This window comes from Hylobates moloch, unplaced genomic scaffold (genome assembly GCF_009828535.3).
Source record: "Hylobates moloch isolate HMO894 unplaced genomic scaffold, HMol_V3 SCAFFOLD_1, whole genome shotgun sequence".
Taxonomy (NCBI): domain Eukaryota; kingdom Metazoa; phylum Chordata; class Mammalia; order Primates; family Hylobatidae; genus Hylobates; species Hylobates moloch.
This window is the reverse complement of record NW_026652276.1, coordinates 232,604,273-232,630,401: the sequence shown is the minus strand read 5'-3', so window position 1 is coordinate 232,630,401 and position 26,129 is coordinate 232,604,273. Positions and strand designations below refer to the sequence as shown.

Here is a 26,129-nt window from a genome sequence, read left to right as displayed (position 1 = left end):
ACTTTTGTGCTCTTTATTCCTTCATGTTGATCCAGATTTTCATCGGACATCATTTTCTTTCTGAAGAATATCCTTTAACATTTCTTGCAGTGAAGGTCTCCTGGTGATGAATTATTTCATTATTTATGTTTCTGGTGTGCCTTTATTTCACCTTCATTTTTGAAAGATATTTTTGCCGGGCATAGAATTCTAATTGGCCTTATTTCTTCTAGAATTTTAGAGATGTACTGCTGTCTTCTCACTTGCATTGTTTCTCAACAAAAATCTGATGTTGTTCTTATGTTTGTTCTTCTATAGGTAATGTCTTTTTATACAGCTGCTATTAATAATGTTTCCCTGATTTTGAACAATTCGATTATGTTATCCCTTAGTGTAATTTTCTTCATGTTTCTTGTGCTTGGGGTTTGCTGAGTTTCTTGGATCTGTGAGTTAATAGGTCTTTTTATGGCTAGAACGTTTTCAGCAGTTGTTTCTTCAAGTATTTTTTTTCTCTTCCTCTTTTCTCTCCTTTGGGGACTCCAGTTACCTGTATATTATTAGGCCATTTGAAGTTGCCTGACAGCTCACTGTTGCTTTTTAAAAATCACTTTTAAGATTTTTTTTTTTTTTTTCATTCAACAAACATTTATTAAGCACTGTGCTGGGTACTGGAGGCACAAAGATCTTTTTTTTTTTTTTTTTAATTATACTTTAGGTTTTAGGGTACATGTGCACAATGTGCAGGTTTGTTACATATGTATTCGTGTGCCATGTTGATTTCCTGCACCCATTAACTTGTCATTTAGCATTAGGTATATCTCCTAATGCTGTCCCTCCCCCCTCCCCCCACCCCACAACAGTCCCCGGAGTGTGATGTTCCCCTTCCTGTGTCCATGAGTTCTCGTTGTTCAATTCCCACCTATGAGTGAGAACATGCGGTGTTTGGTTTTTTGTCCTTGTGATAGTTTACTGAGAATGATGTTTTCCAGTTTCATCCATGTCCCTACAAAGGACATGAACTCATCATTTTTTATGGCTGCATAGTATTCCATGGTGTATATGTGCCACATTTTCTTAATCCAGTCTATCGTTGTTGGACATTTGGGTTGGTTCCAACTCTTTGCTATTGTGAATAGTGCCGCAATAAACATACGTGTGCATGTGTCTTTATAGCAGCATGATTTATAGTCCTTTGGGTATATACCCAGTAATGGGATGGCTGGGTCAAATGGTATTTCTAGTTCTAGATCCCTGAGGAATCGCCACACTGACTTCCACAATGGTTGAACTAGTTTACGGTCCCACCAACAGTGTAAAAGTGTTCCTATTTCTCCACATCCTCTCTAGCACCTGTTGTTTCCTGCTTTTTTATTTTTTTTATTTTTTATTTTTTATTTATTATTATTTTTTTTGAGACGGAGTCTCGCTCTTTCACCCAGGCTGGAGTGCAGTGGCGCGATCTCGGCTCACTGCAGGCTCCGCCCCCCGGGGTTCACGCCATTCTCCTGCCTCAGCCTCCTGCGTAGCTGGGACTACAAGTGCCCGCCACCACACCCGGCTAATTTTTTGTATTTTTAGTAGAGACGGGGTTTCACCGTGTTAGCCAGGATGGTCTCGATCTTCTGACCTCGTGATCCGCCCGCCTCGGCCTCCCAAAGTGCTGGGATTACAGGCGTGAGCCACCGCGCCCAGCCTGTTTCCTGCTTTTTTAATGATGGCCATTCTAACTGGTGTGAGATGGTATCTCACTGTAGTTTTCATTTGCATTTCTCTGATGGCCAGTGATGATGAGCATTTCTTCATGTGTTTTTTGGCTGCATAAATGTCTTCTTTTGAGAAGTGTCTGTTCATGTCCTTTGTCCACTTTTTGATGGGGTTGTTTGTTTTTTTCTTGTAAATTTGTTTGAGTTCATTGTAGATTCTGGATATTAGCCCTTTGTCAGATGAGTAGGTTGCAAAAATTTTCTCCCATTCTGTAGGTTGCCTGTTCACTCTGATGGTAGTTTCTTTTGCTGTGCAGAAGCTCTTTAGTTTAATTAGATCCCATTTGTCAATTTCGACTTTTGTTGCCATTGCTTTTGGTGTTTTAGACATGAAGTCCTTGCCCACGCCTATGTCCTGAATGGTATTGCCTAGGTTTTCTTGTAGGATTTTAATGGTTTTAGGTCTAACATTTAAGTCTTTAATCCATCTTGAATTAATTTTTGTATAAGGTGTAAGGAAGGGATCCAGTTTCAGCTTTCTACATATGGCTAGCAGATTTTTTTTTCTTTTTGTACTTTAGCTAGTGTCTGTTCTTATATCTTCAAGTTTGCTAATCTTCTGCAGTTTCTGATCTGCTTTAGTTCATGCAATGTAATTTTCATCTCAAATGTTTTTGTCTTTGAAAGTTTGATTTTGGCTTTTCTTGTTTATCTCCCATGTCTCTATTTAACTTTTTGATTATATGGGATACATGTATAAAAACAGTTTTAATGTCCTCCTCTGCTAATTTTAACATCTATTTAAGTTCTGGGTCAGTTTTGATTGATTATTTTCAGTTTGCATCATGATTGTCTGCTGCTTTTTATGTCTGATAATCTTTATTTAGTTGGAAAATTTACCTTGGGTTCTACCTGTTTTCTTTATTCTATAAATCTTCTTGAGCTTTGTTTCGAGATGTAGTTGAGTTACTTATAAACAGTTTCATTCTTTTGGGTTTTGTTTTTATGATTTATTAGACAGATATGAAGGAGTGCTTAGTCCAGGACTAATTATTCCTCACCACTGAGGCAAGACTTTCTGTGGACTCTGTTGAATGTTCCATGAATTAATAGTTTTCCCAGTTTGGCTAGTGGGAACAGATAGTATTCCTGGCTTTGTATGAGTATCAGGCCGTGTTCCCTCCCATTCTTTCTGATGGTCCTTTTTCTGGATTCTCATAGTTTCCTCATATGCATATGCTGATCAGTTATCTGGTGAATACTTGAGAGGGGATCTCTGTAGACCTCTGGGGTTCTTTTCTATGCAACTGTCTCCTCTCAGCATTCTGTGCAGTTATTCCTTGCTGCTTTTTTCTCTCCTGGCTCTTAACTTTCTCTTTCCAACTCAGGAGTCAGCTGAGATCTGCCTCAGTTGCCACTCTCTATGCCACGGCCTGGAAACTCTCTCATGGTTGTGTGCGGGGGCATATGTAGGGCTCACCTCTTTTGTTTCTCACTTCTCAAAGCTCTACAGTCCTTTGTTGCCTGATGTTCACATATCATATATATGTTCACATATATTCATGTCTTTCTTATTTATTTATTTATTTATTTATTTATTTATTTATTTATTTTAGTGCTGATGGGATTTCGTGATGTTTGCCAGGCTGCTCTCAAACTCCTGGCCTCAAGTGATCCACCTGTCTTAGCCTCTCAAAGTTCTGGGATTACAGGTGTGAGCCACCATGCCCTGCCATGTCTTTGTTTTTTATGGTTGTTTCAGGAGGAGCGTAAATCCGGTAATCTGGTCTCTGTGACTCCATCTTGGTCAGAATTAGAAGTATTATGCAAGTAACTAAGAATTTCATTGTTTCACAATAGAAAATTAGGAGTTAGGGTGATGGGTAGTTCAGTAGCTTCATGATAACAAGTTGTCAGGGTCTTAACATCTTTTCTTGGTGCATCCAGAACATATTGGCCTCTTTCTTGGTCCAGTTCCTCTCATGAGCAACTGGTCTCACTGGCAGGACCTCTAAGCATTGTACTCTCAGGATAGCATTCAGAGGCAGAAAGGAAAAAGGAACCTTTTTATTATTATGTTAATTAAGGAAAATCCTTGCCCAGATGCTTTTCCCATCCTAGCATATTTCTCTCTCTCTCTCTCTTTTTTTTTTTTTGAGATGGAGTTTCGCCTTTCGCCCAGGCTGGATTGAAGTGGCACGATCTCGGCTCACTGCAACCTCTGCCTCCCGGGTTCAAGTGATTCTCTTGCCTCAGCCTCTGGAGTAGCTGGGATTATAGGCACCCACTACCACGCCCGGTTAATTTTTGTATTTTTAGTAGGGATGGGACGGGGTTTCGCCATGTTGCCCAGGCTAGTCTTGAACTCCTAACCTCAGGTGACCCACTCGCCTCAGCCTCCCAAAGTGCTAGGATTACAAGCCTGAGCCACCACACCCTGCCCCTAGCATATTCCTCTTAACATCTTATTAGCTAGAATTACCTTGCGTGTTCGTATCTTTTTTTTTTTTTTTTTTTTTTGAGACAGAGTCTTGCTCTGTCGCCCAGGCTGGAGTACAGTGGCGTGATCTCGGCTCACTGCCAGCTCCGCCTCCCGGGTTCACGCCATTCTCCTGCCTCAGCCTCCCAAGTAGCTGGGACTATAGGCACCTGGCACCATGCCCGGGTAATTTTTTTTGTATTTTTAGTAGAGACGGGGTTTCACTGTGTTAGCCAGGATGGTTTCTATCTCCTGACCTCCTGATCCGCCTGCCTTGGCCTCCCAAAGTGCTGGGATTACAGGCGTGAGCCACTGCGCCCGGCCGAGTTTTCATGTCTTAAACTAATAACTGATAAAGAAGTTGAGACAGCCATGATTGGCTTTCCTCTGAGACTGGGGAGAGTATTTAGCCCCTCTGAAGCATGTTTTTGCTTACAGCAGGGTGCGTATCTGAAAAAGTGGAAATCGGTAGGAAGGAAGAAGGGGGAATGGATATTTTGTAGTCAATAAACAGTGTCTATTATTGGAAGTATGTTTTAACTGAGGGAATCTGAAAATATTTTTAAAGAAGGAAAGATTTAAGGTGGTGCTTGGAGGATGGGTGAGTTTCAGTAGATTAACATAGGAATTTTAGACAAAGGGTCACCCTTTACAGGGTTTGAAACTATGAGGGTATATGGATTTTGGAGAAATGGCACATATGTAAGAATGACTGGAGAATAAGTAGGGTAGAGAATACTGGGGGACAGGAATGGAAAATTTCCTTGGCTTTGCATGCCAAGATGAGGAATTTCAGTAATGTACTTTTTAAATAAGAAGAGCAGTATTAAATAATCTAAATTCCCCCAGCCGTTTGTAATTGAATTGGAAGAGATTTACTTGAAGACAAACATATTTGGGATTACTGCTATAGATTAAAGGCCAATGAGTGTAAAATCTTGAGTTTAGGTATTATGTGTAAAACATAAAGATGAAATATTGTAGTAATAGAATGCGTAGTATTTGATTCTTTATAAATTGGAGGAACTGCAGATGTCTTTTTTTTTGAAGTCTGAGTATGTTGGAAGATCACAAGTTTTGTTTGGTTGTGCTGAGCCTGAAACCCTGTGAAATGGCTTTGACACTAAATGTTGGGGTAGGAATCATAGACAGTTTTCCTAACTAGCAATGGTGGCAAATCAAACTGACTTTGGAGAACAAGAAGAGAAAAGAAGATGGAATATTGATCCTTTGGTCTGAGGAAGAACCAGTGAAAAGGTGGATGTTAACACAGAATAAAAGTTACCGGAAGTATAGTAGAAATTATAGTAGTTTGGATTAATAGATTTAAGGAGGTATGGTCAATAATCTCAAATGCCTCTCAAGCGTGTTTTTGTATTATAAGGTTTTCTAAATAAAAGTTTCTAAATAAACCCTAATAATATTTATTTTTTAAGAGATAGAGTCTTCTATTTTGGGAGTGAGGGGTCCAGCAGAGAGGGATCTTTCTGTGTTGCTCATGGTGGAGTGCAGTGGCTATTCACACATGTAATTATAGTATACTGCAACCTTGAACTCTAGCAGTGTTTCCAGCTCAGCCTCCCACATAGCTGGGACTACAAGTACGTGTCACCATACCTGGTCATAATTATTATTTTTAATGGGAAGCAATCAGGAGTCTTCACTTCTTAATCTGTCTCTGACATTGTTGGCTAATGTCAAGTGACATCTTCCCCAAATCATGTTACCTGTCAGTACTCAATCATCATGTGCACAGTAAGAAATTATTTTATCGTTTCACTCTCAAATGCAGGCATAGAAGGAGGACATCAAAAAATTAACAATGGATTATTTCATCACAATGTTAAGTGCAAGCTCTGGATACAGCAAGATAATCCTAGATATTTATTTGACCTTGGAATGCTGTTAGGTATATATCTACTTAATAATTGATGTGGCTGGGCATAGTGGCACACACCTGTAATCTCAGCACTTTGGGAGGCTGAGGCCGGCACATCACTTGAGCTCACAAGTTCGAGACCAGCCTGGGCAATGTGGCGAGACCCTGTCTCTTCACCAAAAGTACCAAAAAAAAAAGAAAAAGGAGGGTATCGTGGTGCACACCTGTAGTCTCAGCTACTGAAGAGGTTGAGGTGGGAGGGATGGCTTGAGCCCAGGATGCAGAGGTTGCAGTGAGCTGAGATTGCACCACTGCACTCCAGCCTGGGCAACAGAGCCAGACCTTGTCTCAAAAATGAATGAATGAGGGAATGAATGAATATGTTTGTTTCCTGTCACCCTGACACCTTGACTCTGGAGCTAAGAGGAAACTGAAAAATTTCTGTTTTAGAAAATTAAGAGTTTTGTATGCCTATTTAAAAACATAGTTAAATTTTGGTAGGCCCATTCAATGAAGATGTCTCAATTTAATTTTAATCTTTGTTTTTAGTATTAAATAAGTTAAAAGAAATGAACTTAACTTTGTGATGAGGTAGGTGGTATTCTTTGATATTGTAAAGGACCCCTTGAATGTAAAGTGTAGGGGAGGGGCGGAGAATAGTATGAACTTATATCTGCATAAAATATCTTGTGAAGGTTGCATAGGAAACTGGTAAAATTCTTTGCCTCTAGGAAACTTATTTTATACAGTTGTATACAAGGTGATTTTGTACTGCATACCCTTTAGGAACTTTTGAACCATGGTAATGTATTTATTTCAAAAATTAAAAACCTTTTAACAGTTTCTAACTTGTTTTGAAAATATACTTCAAAAGCTTATTTCTCTAGTTGTGCACTATTATGTAAGTGTTTTATCTATTTGAAATTGATTTATGTATCGTGTGATACAAGGGGTCCAGTATCATTTTTTCACACATGGAAAGGCAATTGTTACTACACCATTTATTGAAATATCTTTTTCCTCCTCATTTGAAATATAACCTATTATATAGCAAATGTTCAGTATATTTTAGATTGTTCGTAGGTTTTCTGTTTAATTCTTTGTGTATTTGAGAATCCCAGTGATATATCATGATGTCATTGTTACTGTAGCTTTATACGAAGTCTTTATATTTGGTAGTATAAGTGTTATTTCCACCTCTTCCTATGGCAGAGATACTTAGTTTAGACTAGCCTTTCCACTGAGAACAATTAGAAAAGCTGTATAAAATGTTGTTTCAAATAAATATTTAAGGGATCAGAAAAGTAGAAGAGTGGTGAGGACCTGAGGGAGTGAGAACTCAGAGGGTAAGGTTGTGCAGAGTTTGGCCTGACATTAAATTTTCTTTTCCCCTTGCGTTAATTGCTCAGTTCATAAAAATCCAGCTGACAGGTTGAAAAGCTGAGAAGCTTCTGGCAGTCTGCAGAGCTGGGAAGACAAAAAGGGAATTTAGGGGCCATTAAATACTATAGAAGTTTATTTAGGACCCTGAAGGCTACAGAGGGGCGGATTGAGGTGTCAGCAAATGACAGCCTGTGGGTCACATTCGGTCTTCCAGCTATGTTAATGTGGGACATGAGCTAAAAATGTTTTTTACCTTTTAAAATGTCTGAAAAAAATTTAAAAGAGAATAATATTTTATGACATAGGAAATCATATGACATTCAGGTATGAGTGTTTAAAACTAATGTTTTATGGGAACAAAACCACACCCATTTATTTGGGCATTATATATGACTTCTGTTGCACTACAGTGTCAGAGTTGGTTGCTGCAGAGAGCACATATATTTCAAATTGCTGCTCTGCATGCTACGAATCATAGTGACATAGTTACAGTTTGTCAGTATGTGTGTGTGTGTGCGCGCCACACATGTTGCCCTGGCATCTTATTTATTTCTCTCATTACCAGTGCATACCTACCTATCATGTTAAAACAAGAAAAGGATAAAAGTGGACTTTATATGTAACACTTTTGAGGCATAGTGGAATGTATATTATTATTAACAAATTAGATAGCAAAGCATTATATTTATTATGCTAGAAGACTATGGCTGTGCTAAAAGAATATAATATATGTCAACATTACCAGACTGGGCACTTCTCACAATATTCCCAACCAACAGGAATAGAACTAAAAGGTCAGAAAAATTAGTAAATTAAAACAAAATTTTATCACAGCAGAATTTCTTCTCAAAAACAAAAAATGGAAATTAGGCTATAATTAAAGTAAGTTTTTCAATGGCTTATTTGTTAGCCAAGCACGGAAAACCATTACCAACAGTAGTTAATTAAATTATGTTTTATTATGGTAACCAAAGATGTGTCCACAGAAAATAAACTTTAAAAAAGACTATTTGCCTTTCAGCGAGAGTAATTGCTCTAAAAGTTAAGGACATTGGGAGTAATATCAAGTCATTTTGGAAAGAAGGGTGAATGATTTTTCATGGTTTTCTTAGGCTTTTGATGGATGAATAGGTGTTACCTGTACTGTTCAGTTGTTACATATTCCAGAAGTCAGTGCTGAGTTTGAAGTGATTGAAGAATTAGTGTTTATGCATAGTCTATGTGAAACAACTACAAGAGAAAATATTTTCAGAAAAGTTGAGCAAACACTAATTTAGTACAACCTGAAGTGGAATCCGCTAAGATGCGTTACAGTTGATAGTGGCAAAAATAACTGTGGAGCAGAAAGACTTGAGTTGGACAAATTTACAAAGCTTGTTAAATGTCAGGTGTTTAAAGCCTGATTATTTATTGTATTATTTATTAGCAGGTACTTTGCAGAAAATATTTAAATCTGTCATGTTTTAGTGAACTATTGTATAATAGTGTCAGCAGTGATTTTGACTTGTGTTTGTGGACTTCATCATCAAATCCTGTGAATTTCTGTTAGATATAGTGGCAGAATATACTGAATTGCCATTCTACATAGCAATTTAACAACTTGGAAGTGGTAAAGTTTTATTGCAGTTTTTTGCACTGAGGAATGAGGTTGAAATTTTTCTGAATAATATTGCCCTCAACTATTAAGTCAAACAATAGCTTTGAAAGTTGGCTTTTCCTATAGATTTCATAATATTTTGTAACAAATTCACCTAAAATTACAAGGCAGAACAGTGATTATAAGTGAACCTTATACTGTGGTAAGGTCACTTCTACAAGAATAATGAATCATGAAAATCAAGAGAAAGAACAAATAGTAGGAAAATGTCTTCCAATTCCTTTTGGCCCTTCATATTTCCACCTAAACTCACAAGCTTTTAAAAAGATAATTATTTTTATTTATATTTAAAAAGATAATATAGGATAATATTTTTGTAAAAGAGTTCTTGAGATACAGCACTGAATGTAAAGGAAAATACTGGAGTATTCAGCTACATTTCAGAAATAACTTCTGTTTATTAAAAGATACTATAAGAATGAAAGCACAAGCCCTAATGAATATTCCTGTTTGATACTACACCAAAGCTTGAGAAGTGGTAGTTTCTCAAGTTTTTCAAGTGGTTTGGTGCAATCTGAAGACTGCAATCCCATCAATGAACTTTATATCTTTACCTTTTAAAATTATAATTTATGGGACGGGTGTGGTGGTTCACGCCTGTAATCCCAGCACTTTGGGAGGCTGAAGCGGGTGGATCATGAGGTTGGGAGTTCAAGACCAGCCTGGCCAAGATTGTGAAACCCTGTCTCTACTAAAAATACAAAAATTAGCCGGGCATGGTAGCAGGTACCTGCAATCCCACCTATGGGGGAGGCTGAGGCAGAGAATCGCTTGAACCCAGGAAGTGGAGGTTGCAGTGAGCTGAAATTGTGCCACTGCACTCCAGCCTGTGTGACAGAGTGAGACTCCATCTCAGACCAAAAAAAATATATATATATAAATTATATATATAATTTATATATATAATTTATATATATATATAAAATTTATTAGACTAGCTTGCAATTTCAGGGGATCTTTTACCCATATATGATTTTGTAAGATTACTAAGTTGTCTTTGTGAAATATTGGTTCACTGAGTGATCCAGATATTCCAACTATTGATAGTTGTTTTTTTTTTGTTTGTTTGTTTGAGACAGAATCTCATTCTGTTGCCCAGGCTGGAATGCAGTGGTGTGATCTCAGCTCACTTCCATCTCCTGTGTTCAAGTGATGCTCATGCCTCAGCCTCCTGAGTAGCTGGGACTATAGGCATGCACCGCCAGCCCCAGCTAATTTTCATATTTTTAGTAGAGATGGGGTTTCACTATGTTGGCTAGGCTGGTCTCGAACTCCTGGGCTCCAGTGATCCCAAAGTGCTGGGATTACAAGTGTGAGCCACCTTGCCTAGTCCTACACATTTTTAATAAATAACAAAATTCACATTTGTTATAATCCACTGATCTCATCAGAAAAGTCTTTTTTAAGTATTGGAATTAGTTAAGCTTACATTGTTGGATGTAAGTTTTTCAAATCATCTTATTGTCCACTCATGTTCTAACTTGTTTTCCTTGAAGTGACAGGCTCACTTTATTCATTTTTGAAGAAATATGTTAGATAATCAAGTTTTAATAATTGTAGTTTATTCTTACATGTAAAAATGGTGTTCCATGAAAAAAGCAGTTATTTCAGTTTATAAATCACATGATCACAAATTCTTCCCTCAAGAAAAACTATGGTATAACAATTATTTTACGCTTTATTTCTCATTTTCTCACATAGATAATTAAAAGATGTGTATTCATGGATCAAGACTTAAAACATTAATGATTTTTGCTGCTTTATCAGTGATATTCTCAGTGATACTCTACATTATTTTTACTGTAATTGTAGTGCCAATTGAGAATGCGACAGCTTCTAGTACAGCTTGGTGCCAACTGCCTTCAGTTTTGGAAATGCATCACCAGTTTTACCCACCATAGCTTTTGCACCATGTAACAATTTTTGCTTCAATTGTTAAACATTATTTTGAAAACTCAAGGAACAGTAAAGTCTGTTTTATTGCCCATATTTTTACTGTTTGTTCTTTCTTCCTTCAGGATGTTCTGAGAATCCTTCTTTTTATCATTCTCCTTTCTGGTTCAATAACTTTTCTCACTATTCTTTTGGTGTAGTTTTGTCTCATGACTAATTTTTAGTTCTCATTCATCTCACAATTTCTTGATTTCCCTTTCATTACTAATGGATGTTTTTGCTGGATATAGAATTCTTTGTTGTCAGTTCTTTTAGGACTTGCAAAAATGTTATGCTGCTTTGTTCTGGCCTCCATGGTTTCAGGTGAGAAATCTGCTGTTATTTTAGTTGTTTTTCATCTGTGGATAAGGTGTCATTTCTCTTATTTCTCTCAAGGTTTTTTCGTTTAGTCATTAGTTTTCAGAAGTTTATGATATATATTAGCATTGATTTATTTGTGTGTATCCTCTTTGAATTTATTCAATTTCTTGAATCTGTGGGTCTTCGAATAATTGTTCAGCTGCATCATGTTCCTTTTCTGAGACTCCAGTGACAGGAATGTTGCATCATTTATTATAGTCCCACAAGTGTCTTTAATGTCTTTAAAAAAAAAAAAATTTATTTATTTATTTATTGTCAGAGTTTCGCTCTTTTGCCCAGGCTGGAGTGAAGTGGTGTGATCTCAGCTCACTGCAACCTCCGCCCCTGGGTCTAAGTGATTCTCCTGCCTCAGCCTCCTGAGTAGCTGGAATTATAGGTGTGTGCCACCATGCCCAGCTAATTTTTGTATTTTTAGTAGAGACAGGGTTTTGCCATGTTGGCCATGCTGGTCTTGAACTCCTCACCTCAGGTGATCCACCCATCTCGGCCTCCCAAAGTGCTAGGATTACAAGCCTGAGCAACCGTGTCTCCCCCCCGCCCCGCCCTTTTTTTTTAAAAAATCAGTTCATTTTCCTCTCTTGTTTAGGTTGGGTAATCTCTCCCATTTTGTTGTTCAGCTTAGTTTGTATTTTATTTTTGTTAGCATATTTTTTAGTTTTCAACTTAGTATTTGTTTCTTTCTTGATTTCTTTGTGAAACTTTGTATTGTTTCCTTTGTTTCAAAATTATGTTTGTAATTGCTTTTTTTTTTTTTTTTTTTTTTTTTTTGAGACAGAGTCTTGCTCTGTTGCCCAGGCTGGAATGCAGTAGAATGATCTCGGCTCACTGCAGCCTCTGCTTCCTGGGTTCGAGTGATTCTCATGCCTCAGCCTCCTGAGTAGCTGGAATCACAGGCGTGCACCACTATGCCTGGCTAATTTTTGTATTTTTAGTAGAGGTGGGGTTTCATGATGTTGGCCAGGCTGGTCTCGAACTCCTGACCTCAAGTGATCTGACCACCTCTGCCTCCCAAAGTGCTGGGATTACAGGCGTGAGTGACTGTGTCTGGCTGTAATTGCTTGTTGAAGCAGTTTTATAATATATAGCTTAAAATCTTTGATAGATACTTATGACATCTATGAATTCTCATTGTTTGCACCTTTTGACTCTATTTTCAAATTCGTGTTCGGATTTTCCTGGTTCTTAGTATGGTATGACGTGTTATATTTGGTTTAATCCTTTGCATTTTAAGTGTTGTGTTATGAAGCTCTGCATTTTATTTAAATCCCCCCTTTTAGTAGGATTTATCTGAAACTTTGCTTTTGGGGTGGAGGCGGGGCACAGCCTTGTTACTACTCCCAGGTGTATGTGAAGATTGCAGTTCCATAATAGGCCTTTGTTGACTCACTGATGGAGACGTACACCTAGTAAATGCTGAGTAGGAGTGAAAACTCTGGACTTGCATTATACCTTTGTGAATACCACCCTGGCTCAAAGGGTTCCTGCTTTTCACTTGGCCTCCACTGACACTGGGATGGAGGGGTGATTAAGTTATCACTGGGCAGTGCTTTGAGTTTTGATTCTCCAGTAGGCCTCTCCTGTCGTATCTCTTTAGAGGGAGGGATGGGGATATGTCCTTGTCATTGGGCAGGTGTTGAACTCAGGCTCCCCACTTTTTTTCCATCCACACTCTAGATGGAGGAAGCCACGTTACTGCTCAGTGGGTATGAATGTCCTGTGTCCCCACTTGGCCTGCTGTGGTATCATGTTGTCTGTGGGTAGGAGTGGGGAATGGCTGACCATGCCCTCCTTTTAAGTCTTTGCAAAGATATATGGCTTGGGCTTTTATTTGTACCATTTGGCTTAAACTGGTTTGTTGTTGTCTATGAGTTTTTTGTCTTGGTAGCCTGCTGCTTCCCTGCTCTTTTGACAAGAGACAGCAGAATTTTCTTGGAGTTTTACATATGTGTGTGCCTGTTGGTGTTTCTGAGTTGTCTGCTTCTCTAGCAACTTTTCTTGTATATATGAGTCAGAAAGGAAACCTAGGGAATTCATCCTCTTGTTTCTTGGCACCTGAAGCCCTAATTGGTCTGCCCTCTCTCTACGTTTTGTTGTCTTCTTTTGTTTGTCTTATGTATCACGGCCAAGGGTTTCTAAAGCTGTATTTAGTGGAAAGAACAGGGAAAAGTACATTTTCTGCATTTTGTCTGGAAGTGGAAGTCTGCATTCATTTTTGCCTTTTTTCCCTGAATATAGAGTTCTGGGATGATTATGTTTTTCTTCTTCAAGCATTTAAAAGATGTTGCATTGTTTCCTGTCTTCCATGGTTTCTAATGAGAAGTCAGGTGTGGTGTCAGTAGTATCATTATTCCCATGTATATAATAATGTTTTGATATTCTCTGGCTGCTTTCAGGATTTTCTCTTTATCTTTGGTTTTCAGCAGTCTGACTATGATGTGCCTAGGTGTGGTTTTCTTTGTATTCATCCTGCTTGGGGGTTGCTGAGCTTCTTGAAACTGTAAGTTGATATTTTTCACCAAATTTGTGAAAAGCTTGACTTTTATTTCTTATTCTTTTTCTGTCTCATTTCTCTCTCCTCTTCCTCTGTAACTCTAATTACATGAATGTTAGTATATTTGATATTTTGTAGATTACTGAGGATCTATTCGTTTTCTTCCCAGTGTTTTTACTTTTAGTTCCTCAGAATAGATACGCTATTTGTGTATTTTCAAGGAGATGGACCAATTTTCTACCAATCTCTTGTTAAGCCCATCCACTGAAATTTTCATTGAAATTACTATACTTATTAGTTGTAGAATTTTCTTTTCTTTTCTTTTGAGACAGGGTCTCTGTCGCCCAGGCTAGAGTGCAATAGCGTGATCTCGGCTCACAGCCACCTCCACCTCCCAGGTTCAAGTGATTCTCGTGCCTCAGCCTCTCAAGTAGCTGGGGCTATAGGTGCCCACCACCACACCCAGCTAATTTTTGTATTTTTAGTAGAGGTAGGGTTTCGCCATGTTGGCCAGGCTGCTCTCAAAATCCTGGCCTTGGGTGGTCCACCTTCCTTGGCCTTCCAGAGTGCTGGGATTACAGGCAGGAGCCATCGCGCCCAGACTGAAACTCTATTTAAATACAGATTTTAGCCAATGATATTCCACTTTTTTTTCAAGGGTAAAATGCCCTCCCATTCCAGCCAGTTTTTGGTTATTTACAGGTAACTTCAATTAGTTAGCTTTTACATTTTCTTCAGATTTGAGACATTTTAGGAAAGTTATTCTGTATTAGTCCCTATGCTGTTACCCAATAAATAAATAAATTTATGTGTGAGTCATTGTTTTGTTAAGGTATATTTTGCATACACTATAATTCACTCCTTCTAAGGTGTGTATTGAATGTGATTTGGTAAATATGAACAGTCATGTAATTACCATCATAGTCAAGATACAGAATAGACCCTTTACCCATAAATTCGCTCATGACCTTTTGAAGTTACTGCCTACCTCCCACTCCAGCTCCTGGCAATCACCGATATGTTGCTTTCCTATAGTTTTGCCTTTTCTAGACTAATATATGAATGGAACCATGCAGTATAGAATCTTTTCTGTCTGCCTTTTTTTACTTAGCATAATGGTTTTGAGATTGGTCCATTCACTAGCTTACAGTTAAGTTTCGTTCAATTTTTGGCCAGTATATAAAGCTGCTGTGAGCATTTATGTAACATGCTTCGTGTGGATGTATCTTTTCATGTTTCTTGGGTAAATACCTAGGACTGGAATTTCTGACTTGTTGGAAATATATTCTTAACTTTGGAAAACAGTTTCACAGTTTCTTAAAAAGTGTCTGTATACTTTTCCATTTCTAGAGATCTGAGAGTTCCATTTGCTGTACATTGTTGCCAGCACTGGATATTGCCACTGTTTCTAAATTTTAGCCATCTGGTTGGCATTTAGTGATACTTTATTGTGGGTTTGATTTTGCATTCCCTGATGATTAATTAGATTGAGCCTCTTTTTATGTCTTTTTTTGCCATTTGTATGTCTTTGGTGACATGTCTGTTAAAGTATTTTGTCTCTCCCACCATTTTTTTCCAATTGATTTGCTTGTCATCTTCTTGAGTTGTAAGAGTTTTTTTTATATATTATTCACAGAAGTCAGTTATTGGAGATGCATTTTATAAATATTTTTGCCTAATGTGTGACTTGTTTTCATTTATTTAGCAATGTTTATTGAACAGCAGAGGGTTTAATTTTGATGATGTTTGTCATTTGTTAATTTTTTGGAATTTGAAAAAATTATGCTCTTTTTGCTTTATTAAAAAATCTTTGCTTGCTCCAGTGTTACTTGTAGGTTTAAAAAATCCATTTATGGTTAAATTACACATATGATAAGAGAATATGAGATAAGATTCATGTTTCTTAGTTTTCCATATGGATTATTTAGCAGTTCCAGCATCATTCTAAAAGATTATTTATTGCTGTCTTGAATTATCTTGGCCCCTTGGTCAAAAATTAATTGAATATGGAAAAATGAGTCTATTTCTGTATTTTCTGTTCTTCTGACTTACTTGTCTCTCCTTATACCAAAACCAAACATAAAAAAGATTTTTTTTTCAAAATCATGAGTTGATATTTATGTTTTCAGTTTAATTCAATAGCACAATTACATATCTTTAAAACAATTTTATACCTGTAGCTAAGCTATAGTTGTATATTTTCTTTTAATATCATCTTTCCTATAACTGAAAGTCATTAAAAGATATTGTTTTTCTTTCAATTTCAAAGTAATCAAAACTAAGTGTACCAGTATTAAATAGTTAAAGCTAGTAGATCAATAATGAAATTTAATGTTACTGCTTTTTGCTATCTTTTTTTGAGTTTACTAGTGATGTAAAAGATTTGAGTTATTTGCTGTGATTATATAAATACTCTTTTGATGCATAATTCAGCTGTTAACATCATGTTAATTTGTGGCATTAATAATTTTACTGATAGCCCTGCTGTGATTCTGATTTTTGGTAGTGGTTTTTACCTGGTAAGTAGCATTTTGTCATTCGGCAGTTACTGGAAATCTGCTTTATCACTTCTTTTTTAAGAAAAGTGGAAAACACAAACAGTTTGTTCACCAAAGTTATATTTCAAGGATTCCATTCAACCAGAATCTGGTTCACCTTATTGACTCAGCTTGGGGGTATATATACTAGATTTTTACATACATCTGTTTGGAGAAACTCGTTTTATCTGTCTAATGTTTGTAAGACCAGAAGTTCTTTTACTGTTCTTGAAATAAAACTTTTAAGAAGCTGAGTATTCTTCTATTAGTTTCAAATTTGGACTAAAATTACACCAAGGTTTTGGACTAAAGAGAAAGCAAATAATCTGTTCTTATGTTCTTAAAAGACATGATTTAAGTGTATCCAACTAACTTGATTCTTACTGTGTCTTTGTTTACTCCTACTCAAATGAAAGCTTTTAAATTTTTTCCTACTTTTTGAAGTATTTAACTCTTCTGTAATATGCAGTGTTTTCTTATTAACTTTAAAGTTGTGTTAAGCAAACATGTTTAATATTTCAATTTCAAAAACCCTAATTTGAAACAATAAATTTTATCATTGTATACATTATGAGCTTTTAAGAATAACCAAAAAAATGGGGGTGGATGTTTTATGTGGAAGTTATGTATATCCCTTTTCTGCTTTTGGCTAAGGACAGATATCTTAGAATTAGCTTTATGGTGCATTCATCTATATGATTATTTCAGTTAATATCATCCTAATATAATACAGGTTACTTGAGAAGAAAACAAACTCTTAACCCACTATTGGAGAGATACCAGGTAGGATACTAACCTTGATGTAGAATTTCATGTGAGAAAGAAAAAGGAAAATATTTTCCATTAAAAGTTGAGTTTTTATCTAAAATTCTCTTAATTTTCTAAAAAAACTTAATTTTTCTAAAAATATGTTGAAGAATTATATATAAAATTCACTTTGCTGTATATATAGGCTATATATATTGCTATATGCTATATGTATATATATAGCGCTATATGTGTATATATATATATAGCGCTATATGTGTGTGTGTATGTGTGTGTGTGTATATATATATATATATATATATGGCAAGTGAATAATAGGTACACATTTCTAGGAATACCCCAAGTATTAGAACCTATATACTAAAATCACATCAGGAAACAACTAGCACCCCAGAAATTCCATTCAAGCCTCCTGTTGGTTACTATTCCTGACTCCCCAAAGACATGCACAGTCATCTAGTAACAACATAGGTGAGTCTTGCCTATGTCTGTATTTTGTGTAATTGGCTTTGTACTTTGTATAATTGAGCTACTAAGTACTGTTTTCTGTCATCTTTCACGTATATATTTGTGAGATAAATCCAAATTGTTCCTTCCAGTCGTTTATTTTTCTCATTGATGTATAGTATTCTGTTGTTAAGAGTACTATAATTTATTTATTTTACCGTTGGGCATTTTGAGGACTTTCAATTTGAGGTCATTATGAATTGTGTTCTGTGAACATTGCAGTACATTTCTTTTGGTTGACACTGAGAGTATTTTATTGATTCCCCAAAGTGGCTACTTTCTTTTCTTACTTTGTTTTTTCTTTTTTATTTTTTTGAGACAAGGTGCAGCTCTGTCACCCGGGCTGGAGTGCAGTGGCGCAATCTTGGCTCACTGCAACCTCCACCTCCCGGGTTCAAGCGATTCTCCTGCCTCAGCCTCTCAAGTAGCTAGGATTACAGGTGTGCACCACCACGCCTGGCTAATTTTTGTATTTTTTTTTTTTAGTAGAAATGGGGTTTCGCCATGTTGGCCAGGCTGGTCTCGAACTCCTGGTCTCAAGTGATCCGCCTGCCTTGGCCTCCCAAAGTGCTGGGATTACATGCACGAGCCACCATGCCTGGCTATATGTTATTTTCTTACAACCTAAATAAAAACCATTATGTAAACAAGACAAAGTATTCAGTACATTTCCATAGTCGATGAATTTGTCTTTATTAGTTGTATATAACTATTTATGAACTCCTTGAGTTCAGTTACTCTTTCATTTCCTGACTCTATGGGCTTGAACAAGGAAATTTAACCCCTCTGCTTCATTTGTAAAATGAAAAATAGTGATATCTACCTAAAATGGTGGTGGTTAGATGGGAATAAAGTAATTTCTTTTTTTTTTTTTTTTTAGATGGAGTCTCACTCTGTTGCCCAGGCTGGAGTGCAGTGGTGCAATCTCGGCTCACTGCTACCTCTACCTCCTGGGTTCAACTGATTGTTCTGCCTCAGCCTAACAAGTAGCTGGGATTACAGGCGCCTGCCACCAGGCCCAGCTAATTTTTGTATTTTTAATAGAAACGGGGTCTCACCATGTTGGCCAGGGTGGTCTCAAACTCCTGACCTCAGGTGATCCACCCACCTCTGCCTTCCAAAGTGTTGGGATTACATGCGTGAGCCACTGTGCCTGGCGTAGATGGGAATGAAGTAATTCTTATAAAGTACTTGGCTTAGTTGCTGGCAAGTAATAATGCTTACTGATTCTTGCATATTACCCATAGTTTATTGGCTAACTTTATGCCTTCCTTAAATTATGAAATTCTATAAAGTATCCTTGTCTATTTTAAAATTATACTCATTTTTATAACTTACATGCTTTATTTTTATATATCCAGGATACTAGATATTTGTAATTCAAATTGGAGGTTATTTTTTGTCATTTGATGTTTTTTCCTGTAATGTGTGTTCTCACCACATAGGTTTTACATTTTTATGTAGTCAGATTTATTCATGTTTTTATTTGTGGTTATGTTAAAGATTATAGCTATTAGGGACCTATTTCTTCAGGGTTTATAATTTATGTATGTTGTTACAAATAGAGAAATTACTTTTTCTTTGACCCAATAGGTAGAGGGCACTTTTGTGGACTCAGAAAGCTTGCCTCTCCTATTTTATTTTAGGAAAATATCTGAGATTCTGCCTCCTCATTTCCAAGCCAGAGTTTAAAATATTTACATTTTTACTTCATAGTGTTAAGACATTGTGTAATAAGTATAATGTTTAAAAAAATATTAAAAATGTAATAGTGGTTTGGCAGAGACCAAAGCATGGAGGGCCTTGAAATGCTGCTCTATTTGTTATCTATTATTATAAAGCAATTACCATAAACTTAATATCTTAAAACAGCACCCATTTACTTAGGTCAGAACTCAGGGCAGGCTCAATTGTGCCCTCTGTTTAAGGTCTCACAAGACTCAAATCAGGGTGTTACCTGGGTGGAGGCTCTGGGTGTGAATCCTCTTCTAGGCGCATTCAGGTGTGGGAGGAATTCAGTTCTATGCAGTTGTAGGGCTGAGCTCGCCATTTTCTTCCTTTTTTTTTTTTTTTTTTTGAGACGGATTCTTGCTCTGTCGCCCAGGCTGGAGTGCAGTGGCACAATCTCGGCTCACTGCAACCTCTGCCTCCTGGGTTCAAGTGATTCTCTGCCTCCTGGGTTCAAGTGATTCTCATGCCTCAGCCTCCCAAATGGCTGGGCTTACAGATGTGCGCCACCATGCCGGCTAATTTTTTTTTTTTTTTTTTGTATTTTTAGTAGAGACGGGGTTTCACCGTGTTAGCCGGGATGGTCTCAATCTCCTGACCTCGTGCTCCGGCCCCCTCGGCCTCCCAGAGTGCTGGGATTACAGGCGTGAGCCACCTCCATTTTCTTACTGCCTATTGGCCTGGGTCACTTTCAGTTCCTAGAGGCCACTCTTTGGTTTTTGCTCCTGGCTCTTTTTATCTTCAAAGATAGCAACAGTGTATTGAAATGTTCCCTTGCTGTGAATTTCCCTTTTGCTGCTAGCTGGAGAAAACTCTGCTTTCAAAGGGATTATTTGATTAGATTAGGCAAATCTCCCTTTTGATTAATTCAAAGGCAGTTAATTGGTGGCTTTAATCACATCTGCAGAATTCCTTTGCCATATAATATATTAATGGCATTATCCTTGCCATGATATTTCATCATATTTACAGCCTCTGTATTAGGGTAGGGAATTTGGTGGGGTTGGTGGTATGTGGGCATTTTAGAATACTGCCTACCACGCATTCTGTATTGAGGGGTTTGCGTCTGATTCAGAATATATTTGTATTCCTTTAGAAAGATTACTGTGGCAGCAGTGAGGAGGATGTGTCAGAAAGGAAAGATACTGGCAGGAGAAAAATCCCACTCTTAGCAGTCTCCATTTTGATTTTGTAATGTCGTTTGATGTTACTTTTTTAGCAGATGTTTCAATCAGAAATGTGTGTTTAATAGTATGCCAACTAGAATGATTATCCTGGACCAGAAGAAGAATTATGAGTCAGTCACTGAACTGTTCATTACTTCAGGTCAATTCATATACAGAATAATTTCATAGATTAGGTTTTATTTCAGTCAGCTCTATTTCATTTTCTAAAGCGAACAGTTGTTTAAACATCGAATCTCATTAATAGCGTTTTCATAAACACAGTATTAGGGTGGGCTTACTTCCCTAGATTGCGAATCTCATGGATTATATGTTGATTCTTATTGGCTTAATTTTTGAATCGGGCATTATTTATTTTAATTCTTTAGTCTTACAGTTTTGCATGTTTGAAGCTATATTTTTTCCTCTGAATACCACATTTGCCATGTCACAGATTTTTTGATGTTTCTTAATCATTTAAAAATAATACGTGATTTTTCTTCTTGATTGAAACTCTGCTGTTATATAGAAAGGACTTTTAAATTTTGCCAGTGGGTAGATTTGGGAATTTATCCTTATATTGTGAATTTCTAATTTTTATTGTATTAGGTCTAGGGACACATCTGCTTTTACTGAATATAACCTAGGAAATACCTGCTTTTTAAAATATGTGGACATTTCTTTATGACCATACAGGTTAATTTTTTTTGAAAATTCTATGTACATTTGAGTAGAATGTTTTCTCTATTTTTGGTATATAGAGAACTGTGTGTATTTTATGTGTCTGTTTGAATCAAACCCGATCATTGTTATTATTTATTTCATATCTACTTAATATCCTGATTTGAGAGCTATGTTAAAGTCTAATCTATGCATGTTATTTCTGCTCAGCTTTACTTTTTATATGTGATATATATTTATTAGGTTTATAAACTTTAATGACTGGCTTCTTTTGGAATTTACACTGTAACATAAAACTTATGTTATTATGAAATATTATCTTCGACTTGTTCACTGCTTTTTAGTTTAAATTCTATTTCTTTGCAATTACTGCTATACCTGCATTTTTTTGGATAGAATTTGTGTTTTTTCCCCTCAAGTCTGTTTTTGAATTGTGTATGTCACTGTGCATTGTGCATATGTATGAATATATATATACACATATATATGCACACACACACATATATATGTATATATGTATATATGTGTGTATATATGTGTGTATATATGTATATATGTGTGTATATATGTATACGTGTATATATATATATATATATACGTATATATATATAGCCGCTCCTGTGTTGCTGTAAAGAAATACCTGTCGCTGGGTAATTGATAACAAAAAGAGGTTTAATTGGCTCACAATTCTGCAGACAGTACAGGAAGTGTGGTGCTGGCCATCTGCTTCTGGCGAGGGCTTCAGGAAGTTTGAAATCATTTAGCTGGGCCCGGTGGCAGGTGCCTGTAATCCCAGCTACTCGGGAGGCTGAGGCAGGAGAATTGCTTGAACCTGGGGGGGCGGAGGTTGCAGTGAGCCGAGATCGGGCCACTGCACTCCAGCCTGGGCAACAGAGTGAAACTCTGTCTCAAAAAAATAAATAATAAATTTTTAAAAAAGTTTGAAATCATGGTGGAAGGAGAAGGGGGAGCAAGCATCTCACATAGCAAGAACAGGAGCAAAGGAGAGGGGTGGAGATGCCATACACTTTTGAACAACCAGATGTTGTGAGAACTCACTCATTATTGCAAGGACAGCACCAAGCCGTGAGGGATTTTCCCCCATGACCCAAACACCTCCCATAAGGCCCCACCTCCAACATTGGGGATTACATTTCAACATGAAATTTTGGCGGGGACAAATATCCAAAGTATTTCATTCTTTTTATATTATATATGTGCACACACACACACATACATAAATGAAGTCTGTAGTATAGTTATATGTAAAATACGTGTATGTGTTAAGTAGTATATTTTGTATGTTTTGAAAGTTGCTGTGTTTTACTAGAGAATTTAACCTATTTACATTTGTTATCCATGGCCTTCAATGTTAGCTTAACAGACAATAAAATTTTGGTTTTAAATAATTTTTTATAGACCTAGGAAAATAATGATTTTTTGGGGGGTTTCTTTTTAATTCAGTATTGGTAATGAGAACTGATGCCTGATTCTTCTTTTTTTGTAATGATCTGTTTTCTTTTTTATGTGGCTCCGAGAATTTTCCTTTTATCCTTGTTATTTCAAACTTTCTGGGAAGTTTTTACCTGAAGCTGCCATTCAGGGAGTTTAAGGAGGCATTGTTACAGATCAAGAGTGGGTATTTTTGTAGGGATGTAGAGATAAGTGGAACAGTGATAATGACTCTTTGGATTTTAGGTTCCTCATCTGTTGAATGAGGATTATGCTTAATTAAATGTTAGCTTTTATTATTAGATATTTACATAACTTTTCCTTTAGAATTTGGTGATTATAATCCCTCCTATTTTCTCCCTTTCTGGTACTCATATAAAACAGACATTGGACCTTCTGGATCAGATTTTCATGTCATTCTACCTCTTTCTCTTACTTTCCATCCTTGTTCTTTAATTACTGCATCCTGGGAGAATCCTAGTTGCCTAATACTAAAAAAAGATTGGTGAAGATTAAAAACAAATTTGGAGCATGGGGAGCCTTATAATACTTATTTATTAGAGCACGTAGCCTAAAACCATTGCTATAGTTGGTACAGAATAAATACTGGATAATTAATTAAATGAACTGTGGGATGTTTAACTTCTTGGTATTTTTTTATGATACAACTTTAATCTCAGAAATTTTGTACATTCTGTTTTGTTTTATAGATACATTTTGACAGATTCTTACTTCAATCTAATAAAAGTTTTGAAAATTCCTCAGACTCGTTCTTAAAATTGGCAATATGAGTTCTCACTGAGTTTTTTTTTGTTGTTGTTATTGTGTTCTTGGATTAATATGGGAAAATATTATTATAACATGTTACTTTTTTTCCTTTTCTTACTCCCTGTCTTTTTAATGATGAATAAAAGTGAAAAGAAAAAAATGCTGTCTAGGAATTTTCATTATTGATTGAAATAAACCATTTAGTTGATACACCATTTAAGGGCTTTTTTTTTTTTTTTTATAGACAGGTTCTCACTTTTGTTGCCCAGGCTAGAGTGCAGTAGTGTGATCACAGCTCACTGCAGCCTCAACCTCCTGGGCTCAAGCAATTTTCCCACCCCAGGCTCGTGAGTAGCTGGGACCATAGGTGCATGCCACCATGCCCACCTAATTATTGTATTTTTTGTAGAGATGGAGTTTCACCATGTTGCCCAGGCTGGTTTTGAACTCCTGAGCTCAAATGATCCACCTGCCTCAGCCTCCCAGAGTTCTGGGATTAAAAGTGTGAGCCACCATGCCCGGCCAAGAGCTGTTTACTTTATCCCTCCTCCCCAAATGTTAATTAGCTTCGTAATTGTTACTTATGTATTATTATTACTTAATATGTTATTAATATTTTAACTTGCTTGATTTCTTTTATGTGTAGTGTATAAGAGTATTGACATTTGAGAAGTTCTCTGTGGAAATCCATTCTTTGATATTGTCTACGATTTTACAAGGACTTTTTATTTGGTTTAGGAAGATACATTCCAGACTATGTATATATAGTAAACATTTTCTTTTAATGCTGAGTGCTCTTCATTAGCTATGTAATTGTAACAGATGGGTTTGAAGCGTTCTCCTAAATGTAGTGTTTTCTTTTCCTTCTTTTATTCACTGATATCTTTATATGATATTGTAAATTAGTATGTTAGATATATTCCAGTACTTTTCATAGTAGTTTAGCTAAAGTAATACAATATTTTTCATTGCAGGTTAGAAACACCAATATGATTAAGAGAACATATTGGTGTTTCTAAAATGAGAAAGACATTGAGAAGCTGGTCAATTTAAATTATTTTCTGTTATTATATACTTACCTCTCATATTTTATCTGCCAAGATTATTTTTAGTGCAAAAGGCTTCTGTAAAACTTGCCATATGGTATCAAAATAAGTGATTTTAGATTTTAACAACTTAGCAGAAGTTAGTTATGTTAATGAGTTGTTATAAACATTTTTCAACTGATTGTACTTTTTCTTTCGACATTTACGTGGCCTTTCTATTTGGATATTTAGACTACCAAGGTGTTGTATTTGTAGTTAATTCTGGGTTCTGTTAATGCACTAAACATATTTAGATACCTTGGGAGTTATAATATAAAAAATTACCTCTCTTGTAAAAGCTGGTTATTACACTTTATCAATGAAGACAAATATTTATTTTTTTTCTGTGTTTCTAATGCATTAATACTCTTGAGTGCCAAAATAGCACTGAAATGTTTTTCTGTATACTTATAAATATTGTATAAAACTAAAGTGTCACAACAGTAATCAGTGTTTATGCATTATTTAGAAGCTTCTCCTGCCTCAGCCTCCTGAGTAGCTGGGACTACAGGCGCCCGCCACCACATCCGGCTAATTTTTTGTATTTTTAGTAGAGATGGAGTTTCACTGTGTTAGCCAGGATGGTCTCGATCTCCTGACCTCCTGATCCGCCCGCCTTGGCCTTCCAAAGTGCCTGGATTACAGGTGTGAGCCACTGGGCCCGGCCAAATTTTTGTATCTCTTTCTTCTTTCTGATTCAGCCCTCAAGAGTCACTTAGCTTTGTTATGTTGATTCAGTGCAGTAGACTGATGACAGTGAGGAAGAGTTTGATAGTATGTGATATACAGATTTATACATAAAACATTGAAAACAATTATAATTTTAACTGCTGTAGTCCCTGGTTAATTAGCAGAATATAAAGTCAGTGTAGTAACACGTGAAGATATCCACAGTAATGTTAGCAGGGTCCAACTGTCTCTGTTACATGAGGCTCCAGTTATCTCAGCTAAGCTGTTTATGAGCCACACTTACAAACAAGCTCACCAAAAGTTAAGTCTTTTTGGTATATGTATAGGAACACCTATCTATTAGGGCCTATTTCAAGCAGCATTTTTGGTGCTTTGGATACAAAGATAGTATGGTGCCTCAATTGAAGGATCTTGGACTAGGATGAGAAAAAGATAAACTGATCATGTAATGGCATAAGCAAGTAAGTACCATGTAATGGTGTAAACAAAAATATACGTTAGATAGTCATTTCCCACAGAGAGATTTCATACTGTATAGTACAGGGCCCATCAAACTCTCTTCAAAGAAAACGATGCTCAAAGTGGACTTGGGAGAATGAGGAAGAGTTTGTGAATCATTCTAAGGGAAAACTGAATAAGTAAATGCAACATTTTACATAATTTGTTCTGACTTCTTATGTGTTCACTTGCCCTAGACTGCCCTTCTTGTTTGGGGCTTATTTCTGTGTGTTTTACCACTTGCAAGATAATGGAGGCAGGTTGAAATGGGAAAGAGACCAGATGACTAATTTTTTTTCCCCCGCATTTCCATCTTTTGTTAAGAAATTTTAAATTGATTGCTACATTGAAGTATGTAGGTTTTTTTT

General features: G+C 36.5%; 1 protein-coding gene across 11 annotated transcripts in view; it reads left to right on the top strand.

The window, feature by feature from the left end:
- KMT2C (lysine methyltransferase 2C) overlaps window positions 1-26,129 on the top strand; it is a 312,192-nt gene that overhangs the window by 145,237 nt on the left and 140,826 nt on the right. The window lies entirely within an intron of this gene.